Source organism: Mustela erminea, chromosome 1, assembly GCF_009829155.1.
Source record: "Mustela erminea isolate mMusErm1 chromosome 1, mMusErm1.Pri, whole genome shotgun sequence".
Classification (NCBI taxonomy): Eukaryota; Metazoa; Chordata; class Mammalia; order Carnivora; family Mustelidae; genus Mustela; species Mustela erminea.
This window is the reverse complement of record NC_045614.1, coordinates 17629977-17644680: the sequence shown is the minus strand read 5'-3', so window position 1 is coordinate 17644680 and position 14704 is coordinate 17629977. Positions and strand designations below refer to the sequence as shown.

Genomic DNA, 14704 nt, shown 5'->3' with positions numbered 1-14704 from the left:
GACTGTGCTAAGTGCTATAAATAAAACAGGGAAGGGGCACCTGACTGGCTCTGTTGAAAGAGCATGTGACTCTTGATCTCCGGGTTGTGAGTTCAAGCCCCACACTGGGTATAGAGATGACTAAAAAGAAAATAAACTTTAAAAAAGCAGGGGGAAGGGACCTATGAAAGTGAGGGATGATGAAATTTTAGTCTTCTCCCTGAAGTGGAGTTTTTGAATTAAAGCATGGATTGGGGCACCTGGATGGCTCAGTTGGTAGAACATGTGACTCTTGGCTTCCAGTCCTGAGTTCAAGCCTCATAGTGGGCGTGGAGCCGACATAATTAAAAAGGCAGAACAAAACGTGGACCGGCCCTCCCGTGGTATCATATTGTCCTTCAGAATGATGGAGCTGGTTAACAGTGATCTGTAAGTTTTCCTCCACCAACATTGGATTTAACTTATCTTTTACGAGTTCAACAGTTGTGTAGAGTTGTGTGAAAATGGACACTTCTTTAACTAGGCTGATTTTCTCTCTCTATTTTCCCATGTGTGGAGAATGTATTCCTCACCTTTAATCACTTATCAGTTAGAATCTGAGGTCAACCTTGTTTTATCCATTCTTTGTAATATTTTGGAAAGGATTTTACCATTTGTTCATGTATGTATTTTTCTACTTTTATTTTTTTATTTTATTTTATTTTTTTTAAAGATTTTATTTATTTATTTGACAGAGAGAGATCACAGTAGACAGAGAGGCAGGCAGAGAGAGAGAGAGGGAAGCAGGCTCCCTGCTGAGCGGAGAGCCTGATGCGGGACTCGATCCCAGGACCCTGAGATCATGACTTGAGCCGAAGGCAGCGGCTTAACCACTGAGCCACCCAGGCGCCCTGTATTTTTCTACTTTTAAAAACATTTTATCTTCAGAAAGATTTGTTTTCTATTCCAATATGCATTAGTTCAAGAAATATTTTCGGACTACCGGTTTTATTTAAGAGACCATTAAGATAAAGACAATCCTAAAGGCACCTGCTGTGCTCTGATGGGAGCTAGGAAACAGGCGTCTAAGTAATGTGACCCAGAGGAGACTGATGTTGAGGGCCATCAAAACAACTCAAGTAATGGACGGTGACAGGCTGATCGTCACAGGAAAGAGCAATTATTTCCCCGTCACTTTTTTGCTTTTGTTGAGGGAGCAGAGAATTGGGGAAGAAGTTATGGAGGCAATACTTTTTTTTTTTTTAAGATTTTATTTATTAATTTGACAGAGAGAAATCACAAGTAGATGGAGAGGCAGCCAGAGAGAGAGAGAGGGAAGCAGGCTCCCTGCTGAGCAGAGAGCCCGATGCGGGACTCGATCCCAGGACCCTGAGATCATGACCTGAGCCGAAGGCAGTGGCTCAACCCACTAAGCCACCCAGGTGCCCCTGGAGGCAATACTTTTTGAACAAGACCTTGGAATTACTCCCGTTTTGTCTCTGATGGTACCTTAGTTCTTCAGGATTTGGGAGAGGTATTTTCCTTCCTGAGTGGGATGAAGGTGCTGTGCTTTGTTGTTGTTTTTGTTGTTTCTAGCTTAAAATAATTTTTAAAATATCCTTCAAGTTAACTGATTTGGAATTTGCTACAGTATTGGGGCGCCTGGGTGGCTCAGTGGGTTAAAGCCTCTGCATTCAGCTCTGGTCGTGATCCCAGGGTTCTGAGATGGAGCCTGGCATCAGGCTCTCTGCTCAACAGGGAGCCTGCTTCCCCCTCTCTCTCTGCCTGCATCTCTGCTAACTTGTGATCTCTGTCCATCAAATAAATAAACAAAATCCTTAAAAAAAAAAAAGAATTTGCTACAGTATTATAATTTGCCTCCATGCTAACTAAATAGCCCAACAGGATTTACTGAAAAGTAGTAATCCTTTCTTGTTATGTAGTTTGGGTTTATTTATATGTAAAGTTCTTAAAATTGAGCTTTTCTGAAATTTGTTTTTACTAGGTATTGAAAGGTTAGTATATGTCTGCTCTCAGGAGCCTTTATTAAAAGGGTACCAGTCCCACTTATTTATCCAGATGAATTTCACCAACTTGGTACTAAACTCCGTAAAGTATCCTTCAAGGATATTTTGTTCTCATTTTAAAAATTGTAGTTGTATCATTTTATTTAAAAAATTAGTGAAGAAATTAATACTCTCTTATTAAGTGCTTTTTATTATTGGAGAAGAAATGATCTGGTTTTATAGAGTTTTTTAGGTTTTTTGTTTTGTTTTAAGTAGGCTCCACACCAGGCATGGCACCCAACACAGGGCCTGAACCCATGATTCTGAGATCAAGACCTGAGAAGGGCTGGATGCCTAACCAACTGAGCCACCCAAGTGCCCCCAATTTTGTGGATTTTTCTATGGTGTCTTTGACATAGGGATGTAGTTGACTTTTTTTTTTTTCAGATTTTATTTATTTATTTGACAGAGAGAGAAATCACAAGGAGGCAGAGAGGCAGGCAGAGGGGGAGGGGAAGGCAGGCTCCTTGCTGAGCAAAGAGCCAGATGTGGGGCTCAATCCCAGGACCCTGAGATCATGACCTGAGCCAAAGGCAGAGGCTTAACGAACTGAGCCACCCAGGCGCCCCTGTAGTTGACTTTTTAAAAGGTATAACTTATTTTAGTTTTTCTAAACTGATCTCTAATTGAGATTCCTGAATTTTTAGATATATTTTCATGTTTTCCTTTTTTCAGATATTAACATCTGCAAATAATGCCAATCTTGCTTATTTTAACTTTAAAAAGGGCAAATTTTTTAATAGAAGTATAGTTAATTTACATTATTAGTTTCAGGTGTACAACAAAATGGTTCGAAAGTTACATACATTATGCAGTGCTCACCACCATACAAGTAATGGTAATTCTCATTAGGCACCATACAAAGTTATTACATTGTTATTGGCTAAATTTCTCATGCTGTATTTTGCATTCCTGCTATTTATTTACTTTATAACAGGAAGTTTGTACCTCTTGATTCCCTTTACTTATTTTGCCCATCCTCCTCCCCTCCTCCCCTCTGGCAATCGCCAATTCTCTGGACTTATGAATCTGTTTCTGTTTTTTAGTTTTCATTTTTAATTTCCACATATAAGTGAAATCATACAGTATTTGTCTTTCTGTGTCTGACTTACTTCACCTAGCATGGTCTCCTCTAGGTCCATCTATGTTGTCATCAATGGCAACGGCTCATTCTTTTTTATAGCTGAGTAATATGCTAACGCATGTGCACGCGCGTGTGCACACGTGTGTGTGTGTGTGTGTGTGTGTGTGTGTGTGTGTGACATCTTTATCCATTCATCTATGGAGGGAAACTTGAGTTGCTTCATATCTTGTATTCACTATAGTAAATAGTGCTGTGATAAACATAGGGGTGCATTATCTTTTCAAATTAGTGTTCTTGTTTTCTTTATGTTTCTTTTTGTTTTCTTTTTTCTTTTTTTTTTAAAATATTTTATTTATTTTATTTGACAGACAGAGATTACAAGTAGGCAGAGAGGCAGGCAGAGAGAGAGAGGAGGAAGCAGGCTCCCCACTGAGCAGAGAGACCGATGCGGGGCTCGATCCCAGGACCCTGGGATCATGACCTGAGCCGAAGGCAGAGGCTTTAACCCACTGAGCCACCCAGGCGCCCCTCTTTTTGTTTTCTTTGAGTAAATATCCAAAAGTAGAGTTACCGAGTCATATAATATTTCTGTTTTTAATTTTCTGAGGAAGTCCGTATTGTTTTCCACAATGGCTACACCAATTTACCTTCTCATCAATAGTGCCTGAGAGTTCCTTTTCCCCCCACATCCTTCCCAATGTTGTTACTTGTTGTGTTTTTGATTCTAGCCATCTGACAGGTATGAAGTGATACCTCATTGTGGTTTGGATTTACATTTCTCTGATGATAAGTGTTGTTGAGCATCTCTTCATGTGTCTGTTGGCCATTTGGATGTCTTCTTGAAAAATGTCTTTCCAAGGTCCTTTGCCCATTTTTTAATTGGACTTTTTTTTGGTGTTGAGTTGTAGGAGGTTTTTTTTTTATGTATTTTAGGTATTAACTCCTTATATCATATATAGATGTATATCATTTGCAAATTTCTTCTTCTAGCCAGTCAGTGTGTTTTGTTAATGGTTTTCTTTCTTTCTTTTTTTTTTTTTTTTTTTAATTTTATTTATTTATTTGACAGAGAGAGACCACAAGTAGCCAGAGAGGCAGGCGGAGAGAGAGGAGGAAGCAGGCTCCCCACTGAGCAGAGAGCCCGATGTGGGGCTCGATCCCAGGACCCTGAGATCATGACCTGAGCCGAAGGCAGAGGCTTTAACCCACTGAGCCACCCAGGCGCCCCAATGGTTTTCTTTAGTATGGAAAAGTCTTTTTAGTTTGACACAGCTCGAATACTTTATTTCCCATGAATAACTTCAGTCAGCATTTTGAAATCTGTTAAGAGTGGTGTTGAAAGGACATGGGACACTTGGGTGGTTGAGTTGGTTAAGCGTTGCCTTCAGCTCAGGTCATGATCTCGGGGTCCTGGGATCAAGCCCTGTGTTGGGCTCTGACTCAGCAGGGAGTCTGTTTCTCCCTCTCCCTCTGTGCTCTCCCTCCCTCTCTCTCTCTCAAATAAATCTTTAAACAAACAAACAAAAAAGGAGTGGCATGAAGGTATTTTTTTTTTTAAGATTTTTAAAATTTTTTATTTATTTGACAGAGAGATGCAGCGAGAGAGGGAACAGAAGCAGGGGGAGTGGGAGAGGGAGAAGCAGGCTTCCCACCTAGCAGGGAGCCATATGCAGGGCTCGATCCTAGGATCCTGGAATCATGACCTGAGCTGAAGGCAAATACCTAACGACTGAGCCACCTGGGCACTCTGGTATTTGTTGTTTTAATTTCTGTTTTTAAGGGAATAGGAAGCATATTTTATAGTAATTCTTACTTTTAAAATACATTAATTATCAAGTTAGTGAAATAACCTTGGAAAGGGAAAGAAAAAAGAAATGCTCCTCCTTAATCTCTTGCCCCCCCCCCCTTACAGTTTAACCGGTAATCATTAGTGAATTCTGTACTTTCTCAGCCTCACTGAGGTACTGGCACTATTTTTCCTGTGCATGTGTTGAGCATCTCTCTGTTGTGTGAGCGCTAAATTCCTTTTGCAGCCTTGTTTTACTGGTATTTGTTCTATTTTCTATAACGTACTGCTTATGTTAGGCTTGTTAAAATTTTTAAATGAATATTATTGAGCTTCTATGCAATCTGTATTTGTAAGAAAGATGAGCTATAATTTTTTGTTAAATAATTGTTAGCTTGGCTGTGTTTGAGCATTAGAACAATGTATGCCTCAGGGTACCTGGGTGGCTCAGTTGATTGAGCATCTGACTCTTGGTTTCGGCTCAGGTCATGATCTCAGGGTCGTAGGTTTGAGCCCCGTGTCATGTTCTGTGCTCAGCAGACAGTCTACTTGAGGATTCTCTTCCTCTTCCCTCTGCCCCTCCCCCCTTTCAAATAAATAAAGCTTACCCAAAAAAGAGCAATATATGCCTCATAAACCATGTTGAGGAACTTACTACTTTTTTTTTTTAAGATTTTATTTACTTATTTGACAGACAGAGAATCACAAGTAGGCAGAGAGGCAAGCAGGGAGAGAGAGGTGAAAGCAGACTCCCTACTGAACAGAGAGCCCGATCCTGGGATCATGACCTGAGCCGAAGGCAGGGGCTTTAACCCACTGAGCCACCCAGGTGCCCCAGAACACACTACTTTTTGTATCCAGACAAATTCTTAGTTTATTTTATCCCAAATTAGGACTTACCTTGGTCAAGGTAAAGTAATTTTTCAGAGGTAGTTTAAAAGTATTTCTTTGTTATTGCTCTTTACATATGATAACTTTTCTTCGTTGTGCCAGTTTTAGTACTTTATTTCTAAAATAATTATCCATTCTATTTTTTTAACAAAATTATTTGTAAGTCATATATACCATAATAGACTTGTGTCCAGAATATATAAAAAACATACCTCATTAAGAAGACAACCCAGTTAGGGGCACCTGGGTGGCTCAGAGAGCCCGCATTGGGCTCTCTGCTCAGCAGGGAGCCTGCTTTCCTCTTTCTCTGCCTGCTTCTCTGCCTACTTATGATCTCTGTCAAATAAATAAAATCTTAAAAAAAAAAAAAAGACAATCCAGTTAAATAATAGGCAAAAGATTTGAACAAACATGTCACCCAAGCAGACATAGGAATGGCCAATAGGCTCATAAGAAAACGTTCTATATCATTACCTAACAGGGGGATACAAATTAAAACCACCATGTGATGCCACTGTGGAATCACTGAAATGGCTGTAGTGAGAGGATGGACAATTTCAAGTGTTAGCAAGGAGATGAAGAAATTGGGGCCTCAGATACTGCTGGTGGGGATGTAAAGATGGTGCAGCCACTTTGGAAAACAGTTGGGAAGTTTTGTGTTTTTTGTTTTTGTTTTTGTTTTTGTTTTAAGATTTTATTTATATATTTGAGAGGAAGAGGTAAGGAGAGAGCATGAGCAGGGAGGAAAGGAAGAAGCAGGCTCCCTGCTGAGCAGGAAGTCTGACCCCAGAACCCCGGGATCATGACCCAAGCCGAAGGCAGATGGTTAACCGACAGAGCCACCCAGGCTCTCCTGTTTGGCAGTTTCTTAACATGGATTTACCATCTGACTCAGCCATTCAGTTCCCAGGTATATACCCAAGAGAAATGAAAGCAGAAACACTTGTAGGTGGATGTTTCATGGTGTTATTCATAATGGCCCAGAAGTGGAAACATAATATCCGTCGCAGGGGGAGGGCCCTGCAGTGGAATGCCATTTGGCAATTCAAAGGAATGAAGTGCTGCGACATGGCACAGCGCAGATAAGCCTCAAAAACAAGATGGCAGACGCAAAAGGCCTGATAGCGAACTAGTCCAACGGGACTGTGGTGAGAATGGGAAATGACTCCACTTGGTTTCTTTTTGGGCAGATGAAAAAGTTCTGAGGTTGGAATGTGATGATTGCACTCTACGTATCCTGGAAATCACTGGACACTTAAAACAAAGTTTATTTAAAAAAACCAAGGTTATCTTGACTCCAGCCCTCAGAACTCTTCTGTAGTAGCAAGCAGCCTCCAAATCCCAGCGACGTAAATGGACAGACGTACACTTCATTTAAGTTACATGTTTGGAACTATGGGTCGTTGCTTCCGTTCTGCTCCATGCCCTCTCATTCTGGGACCCAGCTGGAAGGAGCATTCCCAATGTGGCACTCCTGTCCCCCTGGCTAAGGGTGAGAATGAGAGGCTTATTCTCCCAACCAGTGGCTCTTAGAGCTTCTGCCAGGCCATGTTCACTCACACTCTGGTGGCCAAAGCCAGACACGTGGCCAAAGCTGCCAATGGAGAGGGAAGTGTATTCACCCTGCGGGGAGGCATCAGTCACAGGACATTGGGCAGGGCTGTGTGTATGATCCCACCGCTCACCAAGAAGGGAACAAGGAAACAGTCGATTATAATGACCTTACTCGAGTACTCTCTCCAGGTACCCTGTCCAATGTCCCATCTGAAACCAGAAGCCAATCCTGAATACAGGGCAAAATCTTAAAGATCACTTTAGGCCAAGGTCGGTTGTCCTCACTATTGTTTACTTTCCCCTGACAATAGTGTGTTGGGCAGGGAGGGAGGCAAGGCCTTGGAGAGGTGGTCCTGAGTCCTGTGGAAATGAATGGGTGTGAGGGAGGGGATATGACTCTTTGAAGAAGGCTTGGAAGGGGTCAGCGGCCTGGGCCGGCACAAGGGCTCCTTCTGAGTCCCACTTTGCATTGTGACTACATCTATACCTTATACCATCCCAGAGCTGTTGCCTCTGAGGGCAGGAGCAGGGTCTGCCTCGGGTGGGTGCGGCTGAGCTGAGCGTGCCCCGGGGCCGCAGGGTTGGGGGCGGGGCTGATCTCTGACGCTCTAGACCCGGTTCTGAGAGGGCGAGGTGAATGCGATCCAGGTCCCCGCTTGCGGCCTCGGGCAGTCAGTGCGCAGCATCCCGGCTTGGCCAGCACTGGGCGGGCCGGGACTTGTGTCCCCACAGGAGACGAAGCCCCCAACGTTCCCCTTATATGAGTCCCAGTAAGGAGACCTCCCTCGGGGTTTTCGGGACGCTCAGATGAGCGGACAGGTCAGCCCCCGGCATATACTAAACACTCAGTGGACGCAGCTATGCGATTCCAACAAAGACACGGTCCGTGTGAAATGGTTAAATGCCCATCGGCGGATGGAAAAACCCAACACCCTAAATCTGCCATCCACACATATCCACTCACTACACAGCTGCAGCACCTAGACCCTTCCTTCTCCGTGGTTGACTTTCAATAAAAATGATATCGTACTTCACAGTTCATTTTGAACCTCTTTCAGGAACAGGTTTCAACATCAGTAAGTATTCGTAAGACTTGTCTTTTAAAAAGGCTGTAGGGAAATTAGTTTTATGGACTGAATTTATTCGACCCACCTGTATTTGTTGTACATCTGTACTGTTGTCTTTAATTTTTTGCTGTTTTAAGCGGGGACCTAGGCATCTTGGGCACGTTCTTGGTAATCCTCGTAAGGTGCTGTCACAGCGGTCAAGTCCTGGTGCGGGCTCAGGGCCCTGCCCCATCTTCAATCCCCGCCCCGCCCCGCCCGGACCAGTACCGCCACCTCTCCCTCCCTCCGGGTGGCGCGGCAGACGTCCGCCAGGGGGCGAGCGGGAGCCGCGGGACGGGCTCGACTACGCATGTGCGCGCCACTGGAGCACGTGCGGGGGGCGGTGAGGGCGGGAGGGGAAAGGTAGGAGGTGAGAGGTGAAGGGGCGGAGAGCTGCGCGGGCGCCCGGCGGCCGGGAGAGAGAGGGCGGGTACCACGTACCGGACCGCGGGCCGGGAGCGCGCACGCCGCGCCCCGCCCCCGCCGCTGCCGCCGCCACCGCCGCCGCCACCGCCGCCGCCGCCGCCGCCGCCGCCGCCACCGCCGCCGCCCGGGAGCTGCTGCCGCCACAGGTACTGCCGCGCGTGTCCCCACGGCGCCTGTCCCGGGGCCCGGGGTTCGGGCCTCCGGCCGCGCGGTCCCGGGAGGTTGGGGGGTGGGGGCCGCTGGGGACTCGGGCGCGCGGGCGTGGGCGCTGTCCAGCAGCCGTGCGGGCCGGGAGACCGCAGCCCAGAGAGGGGGCCGGGCCGCCGCGTCCCCACCCGCACCGGGTCCCCGCCCGCGCCCTCGTGTCCCCACCCAGCTTCTGGCACCGGGTGACCACTGCCGGTTGAGGGGGTCGCGCCGTGGCGGCCCCTGGCCCGCCGTCCCCGGGAAGCCGCCGCTTCTAGAACCTGCTTCGGAGCTGTCGGGGTTTTCCAGAGTGCGGGGGAGAGCTTGCTGTCCACTCTGCCTCTTTTTGGGGCTGTCTGGTTTTGAGGCAACACGTAGCTCCTTTGCTGGGTTTTGCTTGGTTTCTAGTTTTGCCCAAGCCCAAACTTTGCTCACTCACGTTGCCGGTGTTTACTGTGTTGCCTCGTGTTTATTACCTCGGTATATCATACGGGATTATAATGTCAGGGTGGCACGAGTGCAGGGAGCCTGGGCCGTTTGAAGTGCAGAAAGTTGCACAGGTGGAAATGCTCTCGGCTGGAGGGAGCGGAGGGTCCCCGCGGGGCCTCTGGCAGGAGTTCCCCTTCCTTGTGGCTACTTGCTGGCCCACCTTCTATGGTAACAGAGCTGCGGGGTTAAATTCTTTCTGGGGATTTTGTAACAATTCTTGTGAAGAAAACCCAGGAAAGGTTTCCTTAATGATGTTAGTCTTGTATGTGTTTCTTGTATTGGACCAGATCTCTTTTGGAGTTTGGTTATAGGGTGTCTTATTGGTGTGCTGCGGTCTCAGGATATCCTGCTAGGGTCAAGAATGTCTGGGTAGTGTTCCTGAGGGATGCTTAACCGATGAACTTCTTTTCCTTTCTTATTCCTTTTCTACGGTGCTGTTTTTTAAAAAAAGATTTTATTTATTTATTTGACAGACAGAGATTACAAGTAGGCAGAAAGGCAGGCAGAGGGAGAGGGGAAAGCAGGGCCCCGCTGAGCAGAGAGTCCGGTGCGGGGCTCCATCCCAGGACTCCGAGATCATGACCTGAGCGGAAGGCAGAGGCTTAACCCACTGAGCCACCCAGGTGCCCTTATGGTGCTATTTAAAAAAATAATTTTTTGGAGTGTAGTTGTTACACTCCAGTGTTACATTATTTCTGGATGACAGTGATTCAACTGCCTGTACATTATGCTCACCATAAGAGTAGTTACCATCTGACCTGTATTTTTTTTTTTAAGATGGCTCCAGGTGAAGCCCTGGTGGGGGGGGGGGGCAGGGGTCTTGAACTCTTGACCCTGAGATCAAAACCCCAGCTGATAACAAGAGTCAGCAGCTCAACTGACTCAGGCACCTGGGCCCCTGTGACCTGTACCTTTTTAAGTGTATGTTAATATAGTTTGGGTTTTAGGTTTTTACACATTTGCAGCATTCCCAGTAGGCACATCATGTAAAAAACCAAAATATATGTATATGTATGTGTGTGTGTGTGTATTCATAGTCCTTGTTTGAGTCTCAGATTGAAAGAATTCTCATTGGGGTGCGTGGGTGTCTCAGTGAGTTAAAGCCTCTGCCTTTGGCTCCGGTCGTGATCCCAGGGTCCTGGGTTTGAGCACCGCATCAGGCTCTCTGCTTAGTGGGGAGCCTGCTTCCTCCTCTCTCTTTCTCTGCCTACTTGTGATCTCTGTCTGTCAAATAAATAAAATCTTTTAAAAAATTCTCATTTATTGTGAACTAATCTGGTGTTTGAGAGCTCTCTCTTTTCTTTTGCTGTTGTGCAAAAACCACCTCTCCTGAGGTCTCCATGTGCTTTATAATATTGGTTTGCCTTCCATCCCCATCACCCAGACCAGTTGACTGTTAGGTGGATGTAAAGTCTACTCCTAGTTTATGACTGAACGATGGAGGCAGAAAGATGCTGAATTGTCGAGGTCGTATATGAGCAAGTAAACTGTCCAGTTGGGGTGCAAACCATGTTTGTGGGATTCAGTACTTATGCACGTATTAATGTTTGGTGGCAGACTTAGGAATGCTTACTCTCTTAGTTATCTATCCACACACATGAATGTGTCCCAAGGAATGATATGTAGGTTTATGTGCTGTTCAATTACTCTCACCGTTGATAGCCGTTTGCTGTGGCCAGGGTTAGTTATATTGGCTCCAACAGGTACTTTGTATACGGTTTATGTCATCACTTCCATTTGAACAGATAAGAAGACCGCTCCTTAGAGTGAATCTGGGTTTCCAGGGTCACCCAGCTTGTAAGTCGTGGATCAGGTCTTCAAACCAGATCTGCCAGACTCTACTGCCTGAGCTACTTCCACTGTAACTTGCTTCCTTCCGGAGTTGGCTGATGAAACAAAGTCCACGTGACTCCCCCCCCCCCCCCGTAGTAATTGAGTAAAAAATATTTATTGAACACCTGTGCTGTCTAGGTACTGTGCTAGGTGCTCTAATAATAGCTTATCTTACTTAATCATTATAGTAACCAGGTGAGATACTGTTACTACCTCTCCCCCCTTTAGTGCTGAGTTTTTACAGATGTTATTTGATGGGTCCTGGGTCACTGCTTGAGTTAGAGGCAGCGCCCAGGTGCAAACCCAGGTTTGTTTGACAACAGAGTCCATGCTTTTATGCTCTTGTGGCGGCAGAGTACAGTGATGGGGTGCAAGCAAGGAAGGAGCTAGCTAGCATCACAGACTCAGGTCAGAGATGTGGGACTCAGCAGGAAGGATAGCAGTTTGGGGGCTGCATTTGACAGCTTCCGCTTCAGGGGTCGGGGGCACTGCCGGAGCATGCTTGTGGGGTTGCTGGGCCATACGTAAGCTTTACCGTGGAGTCCAGAGATGGGGCGTGTCCATGCAGCAAGGGCGCTTGGAAGTCTCAGGGGAAAAAATCAAACTGATCTTTGTGTTTGTTTTAGCTTTACTTCATTATTATTAGGTTATTTTATAAGGTACACTGTATATTATAGTAGTACATGCGTATATACGAATATGCATATATTGGGACGTATACTCAAGTTCTTTTGGGGGGTTTAAATTTTAAAAAAATTGGAAACCACTGACTTATTTGATATTTAACATTTGTATCAAACATGTAAGGTGTTGAGCTAACCATTTGTTCCTTATTAGGAAGTTTAGTGAAGTTCACTATAATTTCACATAATTAGAGAGAGGAGTATTTCGTATTTTTTAAAAACATTTTTAAAAGTTTATTTCATAGACAGAGCACCTGCATGAGGAGGGGAGGGGCAAAGGGGGAAGCAGATTCCCCACTGGGCCAGATGTAGGGCTCAATCCTAGGACCCTGATATCATGACCTGAGTGGAAGGCAGATGCTTAACCGACTGAGCAACCCAGGTGCCCCAAGAATGGTATTTCATATTAATAACCAGTTATAAATTATTTTAAAAATTGCAGTCACAATTTTGTGAAAGAGGATCTGGTATTTTAATAGGCTTTATGTCTCAAATGTAGTAGCAGTGTTAAGTTTGGAGCTATAGTGACTGATACAACCCTTTAGAAATTAAAATTTTGTTGAACCTCTATTTTAAACTTGTTAATGTGAGAAATAAGAGAGACTAAAATAATTAACATAAATGTGGCAGTTGTAATAGTCACATTTGTGCTGTTAACTTCAGAGTATTTGCAAATCTTAGATGATATTTAGATATATTAAAATTCCAAATGTTGATTCCTTACCACTTCTTACAAAGGAGATTTGAGTTTCTTCAGGTCACTCCGCTGCAGTGATTGGTAACTTGTATCAAAATAAGCAATTCCAGAATTCTGCCTAACTTAAAAAAATCTTTAAATTCTCTTCCAGTTTATTTCACAATTGAATAGATTAGTGTTTGTTCAGGAGTTCAGGTTAAAATAACAGAAAGGGATTTGAGCAAGAAAATACATTCCCCTCGCTAGACAGGTGAGGCATTATTCATACCAGTGGTTCTCAGACTTTTGTGTGAATTAGAATCACCTTGTTTTAATCCTATTTCGCTAGAGTCTCTGACTCTGTAGGTCAGAGATAGGCCTTAGAATTTGAATTTCAAGCAAGTTCTCAGGCAGCTGCTGCCCGTCTTTGGAACCATACTTTGAGAGCCACGGCTCCATACAGGCACACCTGAAACCAGAGCACAATGCCAGTGCTGATGTGTTTCACACTGAATCCCAGCAGCATCAGTCAGTCGTATATTATAGTTTTGCCAAGTACATAACTGGCTCTTGTTTTTAGACAGTTCCCCTTATTTTTAGATGATGTCATAATTAAGATTTCATTCTCAGTGATACTGCTGTTTATACTTTTTACTGCGTACTGTATTTCTAAATTTCTTGAGTTAGAGGTTTTTTTGTTTTTTTAATACAAGTTGTCCATGTTGAAGAACAATTAGTACGCAGGTGTGCACATGCACAAGTTTTGTAATCCCGGTGGTGACCACTAGCAGGCTTCACTCTCGCTCATTCTCTTGTTCTCTGTCTTTATAATGGGATCATACTGTTTTGTATCCGATTCATCCCTCTGTAGCCATGTTATATGTGAACCTCTTTTTCTGTAAAACACTATCCTACAACATTTTTTTTTTTAACTTAAAAATCTCATTTATTTCTGTGTTCCCCAGTTAACTTGATCCTTTGAGCAGCTTGCTGTGTTTGGCTGGGGGCCTGGATTGCACCTTTCAGAAGACCGCAGTATCGCTCGGAAGGTCTCCGGTCGTGGTCCTCTTCAACAGTCTTCAGTGTCCCCCTGCCCTCATGGCCTTCCCCGAGCTGGCCTGCCCAGCCCTTCTTCCCTGCCACCTCACGTGGATGCCATCTCATCTCCGTGGGTGATTAGGTCCCTTCTGCCAGCCTGAGCCTTCGTTGGGTTTGGATATGCATTCTAATTTGTCATCCCTGCAACAGTGACTGTTGGAAACCCCAAGACCTGCCGTTAGCAAACAACAGAGAATGTTGCATCTCATATTCCTGTCAGGAAAGATAATCTTGAATTCTTCTCCCAAGTGCCATCCGAAGCTCAACTGAGAGAAAGAACATTCATTAGACTGTGCTGGGAGGTGGGGTTTTTTTTTGTTGTTGTTTTAAGATTTTTATTTATTTATTTATTTGAGAGAGAGCCCGAGCACCAGAGTGGGGAGGATCAGAGGGAGAAGCGGACTCCCTGCTGAGCAGGGAGCCCAGTGCTATCCTGAGACTCCAGGATCATGACCTGAGCTGAAAGCAGTCGCCTGATTCAGAGCCACCCAGGTGCCCCTGGAAGGTGTTTTAATGCTTACGTTCCAGGCAATGTTTTGTTTTTGAGTGAAGCCAGATCATTAAGAAGCAGCGTAATTCTAGTCCCTCTTCCAGCTCTTTAGTAAAGTGACTTGGCATGGCCCCGCCAGCTTGCATTGAGATCTGAGAACTCCCCAAGAAAACCTGTGAGGCCAATTAGAAATTTCTTCATGGGGGCGCCTGGGTGGCTCAGTGGGTTAACCCACTGCCTTCGGCTCAGGTCATGCTCTTAGAGTCCTGAGATCGAGTCCCGCATCGGGCTCTCTGCTCAGCAGGGAGCCTGCTTCCCTTCCTCTCTACCTGCCTCTCTGCCTACTTGTGATCTCTCTCTGTCAAATAAATAAATAAA

The 14704-nt window shown here is 45.0% G+C and overlaps 1 protein-coding gene across 1 annotated transcript in view; it reads left to right on the top strand.

Moving 5' to 3' along the window:
• Window positions 1-8944: 8944 nt before the first annotated feature.
• Window positions 8945-14704, top strand: part of SCAP (SREBF chaperone) — a 70229-nt gene continuing 64469 nt past the window's right edge. The window contains exon 1 of the mRNA XM_032318146.1: window positions 8945-9017. The gene's annotated coding sequence lies outside the window, so the exon portion shown is untranslated. The remainder of the gene's footprint in view (window positions 9018-14704) is intronic.